This window comes from Pinus tabuliformis, chromosome 9, assembly GCF_031772625.1.
Source record: "Pinus tabuliformis cultivar Carrire ecotype Pingquan chromosome 9, CPIR1, whole genome shotgun sequence".
Classification (NCBI taxonomy): Eukaryota; Viridiplantae; Streptophyta; class Pinopsida; order Pinales; family Pinaceae; genus Pinus; species Pinus tabuliformis.
Genome location: NC_142307.1, coordinates 597,894,747 through 597,899,877, shown reverse-complemented (window position 1 = coordinate 597,899,877; position 5,131 = coordinate 597,894,747).

The following is a 5,131-nucleotide window of genomic DNA, read 5'->3' as shown; positions in this document are numbered from 1 at the left end:
TCTTTTACAAATATGGTATTTGGCCCATAGGATTCACTTAAATAAAACCTCTTTCTTGAGCCTTCATAAATAGAACGAGGGTTATGGACTAAATATAAAAAGAGGTTTTATTTATTTATGATACGTCTAGTTTATTTATATTTTTATTTATTTACCATACCTCCACTTTACTTATATTTTTATTTGTTTACACCCTTACATGTATATAAGGTGACTTATGGAGTAAATATAAAAAATGCTTTATTTATTCACCATACCTCTCATTTATTTATATTTTTATTAATTTACCATACCTCTTTTATAAATATGGTATTTGGCCCATAGCATTCACTTAAATAATACCTATTCTTGAAAATGGGCGAATGGATTCACTTAAATAAAACCCATTCTTGAAAATGGGCGAATGGAAGGTTGTAAGTCCTAATTTCAAGGGATAAATTTACCTTTTTTACCCTCTCCCTTAAAATAAGGTGGGCTATTTGAGGTATGCGCCCACTAAAAATTTAAAACCCCTTAATTTCGCCAAAGGGCGAACATTCGCCCCTAAAATTATCCTTGGTCATTTGACTCATGTATCTATCAAATGGAGAAAGAAAATAATGTAAGAACAAAGAAAAAATAATTTTTGTAAAATCATGGGTTTCATGCTAAAAATATTTGTCATTAGGTCTCCTAGGGTTTACATGAGTCAAAGTGTCATTGTCATAATGTAAAATACCCTTCGAGGTATTTTTATAAATACAAGAAAAAATATTTTATATTTGGAAGTGTCTTGAAGGCTCCCAATACGAAGTCGTCCAACCAAGAAGAATTCATCCTAGAGAGGGCTAATGGGGCCTCTTGGAAAGGCTATAAAAAGAAGAGCTTCAACATCATTTAAAGAGAACAAGAAAGAATCTCTTTGTTCAATATGCAATTGAAGGAGACATGCGAAATTGTTAGAAAGGCTAGAAGAACCTAACAAAGGAGTTAATATCTATTATGTTTAGAAATATGTATTATCTTTGTAGAAGCTCACACGTGCAAGAGGTCTAGGTTTTTGGTCATGCAATGGGTTTGAAAACTTCAAGAAGGTGTTGTAGACTTTGTTGATGAGATGTAAAGGCTATTCTGCTTTGCTTTCTTTAAAGAACGAGAAAGGTTGGTTGCCTTGGTTCTTGGTGGTATCCTTAGTCTAGGATTTGGTCCTAGAAGTCTCCTTTGAAGACGTTGATTCTTTAAGAAGATAAGTTATTTATAGGTTATCCCCTTGCAGGGGTTTTACCTTGGATTGGAGCCGATATCTTATATTCATTTTTGAATGGTTGTGATATTTATTGTTTTGGCATTTATTTGATGATCAAAACATAAAATAATCAAGAACAATAAGAATATAATATCACAAGTAAATATCATGTAAGGAAAAGTTAATTAAATGCTTTTCTAATGGATTCTCCAACACTTAGGTCACAACTAATGAAGTTATAAGTTAAGCATGCCAGTGACCCCAAGACTCACATTACTTAACAAACAAAAAGTAATAATAATTTTAAAATATTTGATATTAATAATAAAATTGATAAAACATATTTAAAGCAATTTTTTAATTAGTCTTCTCATACATATATACAACCAACATTGTTATTACAATTTTTTTTATAAGTGTTTAAAAATTAATGATTATTAAAACAGAGCAAATTGTAATTTGTCTAACATAATAACAATTTGGAAGTTCATATTTATAGTTTTGTGAATTTTATATATGTTATGTGAGTATTGTAATATAATTGTTTCTCAAATGTACAATGTCATTTGATTATATATGTAGAAGATAAAGATCACTGAACTTATTGATATATTATTTGAGTTCATTAGATAAGCAAAAGATGAGAGAACCAAACATATTGGTTTTGTAAATGATTTGAAATGATGAGGTTAAAGTTATAAAAGTAAATTATAATTATTTTCACTATATTATTTCATTAAAATAAGATTGATAAATTGAAAAATAAATATAATGTTTTTTTTTTCAAAAGGATCATTAAGAAAATATATTAGTTTAATTAATATTTATGTTAATTATTTTATGATTTGGATTTCTTCACACAAATAAATTATGTTAAATTACTTTTAGTATTTAAACTAGATTAATGAAAAGAAGTGCATACCATCTTTCCCTCTCCCCTTTAATAAATGTAAGAAGACATATTTTTATTTATAGAAGACAAAGTTCATTGTTCTTTAAAGTTCAATGAGGCCTCAAGAAATTAAATCTAATTAAGTTTTTTGGGGTTACATGTGAAATGTACAAGGTTGATTCAAATATAATAGTTGTTTAGTTAACCATGCTAAACTTGTTTGACAATTCTCCAATGTATTTCTTTGGGGAGATGAATATCTACTTTGGATGTTGAGTCACTTTAATGCCCATGTAATTGTGAATATGTCTGAATTTTTTTATCTGAAACCCTTTCTTCTTCTCTTTTTTTATGGATGTAATATGACTTTCATTGTTTCCTATCATAAAAAAATATTCTACATACACTACAAGATGTATAATTTTTTTCAAACTTTCTTGACAAATAGATTTGTGTCATCATGTTTAAGGTTCATGAATTTAATTTCATAAGATACTCAATTAATTTTTCATATAAGGCTCGCAATGTTTATTTCAAGCCATATAGGGATTCAATGAGTTTACATAATTTTCATTTTCATCCCTTCACAATTGAAAAATATTTTAATTGATACATGAATACATTCTCTTTCAAATATTCAAGAAAGTAGTCTTTAGATCCATTTGATAAAATTTCTATCCATTCTATATTGCCAAGGAAAAGAGAGTATGGATGGTGGCCCATTTTTATATGGGGAAAATGTCCCATAATAAACATCTCATCTCTTTTGAAAATACTTTTCCCGTGACTATTCTTTATTTATTTTAAGTAAACCATCTATTTTATACTTGTTCTGATTGATCCACTTGCAGCCAATAGATTGGGTTCAAATAGAGGTTTCATAAACTTCCATGTCCCATTTTTTATGAGAGCATCATACTTGTGCATTTATTTTTTCCACTCATCATGTGAAGAATCTTCTTCAAATTTGTTTAAAATTAGTAGATAAATTCAATTCACAATCATATGAAACATCCATGCCATCTACATCACTTGAATAAAAATTATCTTCATCACCTCCATCTTGTCTATTGGAGGTTATGATTTGTTTCTAACCTCATTGTTATTAACACTTTTGAGGGTTTTGATAAGCCATTTTGGCGGACCTTTATGATTGAATGGAATAGGTTTCTCCATTAATTCAGATGGTGCTACATTTCACAAGAATAGTGGACAACCAAATAGGATAAACATGATTACATTTCTATTAACAAAGATGCACATTAATATTAAATTCTTGTGACCCTTGGTCTTCATACACCAAGTGGCCTTTTGGACTCCAGTGATTGTTCACTTTCCACACCAACTGTTAGCGGATTAGGCTTCCAAATTCCTCCATTTAATATGAAGGGGTATATATGAGTCGAAGAAGAGAGCTCTAATACAAAAATGCAATAATGCATGACAACAAATAAGCTAAATGTGATCTCTAAGATGATGGCATAAGGTGGGAGAAATCAAAGTCTCAACCTGTCGTGTTTTAAAAAATGACCACCAACTCTAGAATGATTGGTGGAGTTCCGATAACTCTTCCAAATCTGGCAAAAGGTTGAGCTCTTCTGCCAGAGAAAGTGTCCCTAATGCTTTGAAGAGGGAGACATTCAACTGACCAAAAAAGCGAGGTCTACAACCTGTGGTGGATTTGGGAAGGCCACTAACCAAAGGAATGCTTAGTTTGATTCTCGAAACTCTTCCAAATATGGCAAGAAGCTAAAGTATTTTGCTAGAGGAATTTATCCTTAATGTTCTGGAGAGGGAGACCTTCAACCTAGGAATGGGAGGTCTACAACCTGCGGTGGTTTAAGGAAGGCCACCAGCCAAAGGCATGCTTAGGGGCTTCTCTACCTCTAGCTACAATTGTGAATATGGGCATTGTTGTCTTCCATTATAGGCTTAGACAATAAGTTTAGCTTGTAGCTCAGATTCGCTTAATTTATCTTTTGAACTTATAGATGATGATCAATTCACCCCTACCAGATACAAGGTGAGAAGATAAAGAGAACTCAACTGCAAGCCTTTTCAATACTCTAGAACAAATCCTCTTATATGAGCAAAATATCTTCATGGTTGTTGAAGACCATTTCCAAGAAGTGATCCATCCAAGGTGAATTTTGTTCTTAGAATAGGCTTGCTTTTGAAGCATTTGTTTGAACAATGAGTGTGTTGACCACAATGCTTGCATGGGTGAAGATCAAAATAGTGATATTTCATATGATCAACTCATTCACAATGTTGGCATTTCACAATCTGTTGTTGTGGAGGAGAAGCAAGAACAGGTGAATATGAACTATCATGCAAAAGCCCAGTACTATGAAACCGAGTGGGTTTGGAGTAGTATGGAGTGTGAAGATAAACCTCCGTGTCGTATCCAAGACTAGTTCTATTTATGTTGTCAATAATCTCTTCCTAAGGTTTGATAATGGGCTTGTGAAGTGCAACCTAATGTTCTGCATATTTATGTTAAAATGCTCCTAAAATTAGCACTTGATGGGGATCAACCTTAGCTTTACTTATTTGATCACTTGTTGACTGATGATGGGAGTCAATTTCAACCTCAAATAGAGGATTGTTCTAAATAAAAACAAGTTTAGAATGATGGTTACATTGTTGTAGCTCTTCTTGTTGTAACTTTGTCTCAAGCAACAAAAACTCAATTTTATCTTGTACATTTTGCTTCGCTTGCTTTAAAGGGGGAAGGTTGGTCAGATTGGTTCTTGGTGGTAGCCTTGGTCTAGGATTTGGTCCTGGAAGTCTCCTTTGAAGATGTTGATTCTATAACAAGAGAAGTTCTTTATAGGTTTTTCCCTTGCAGGGGTTTTTCCTTGGCTTGGAGCCTATATCTTGTATTCATTTTTGTATGGACATGATATTTATTGTTTTGGAATTTATTTGATGAAAAAAACATAAACATAATCAAGAACAATAAGAATATAATATCACAAGTAAATATCAAGTAAAGAAAAGTGAATTAAATG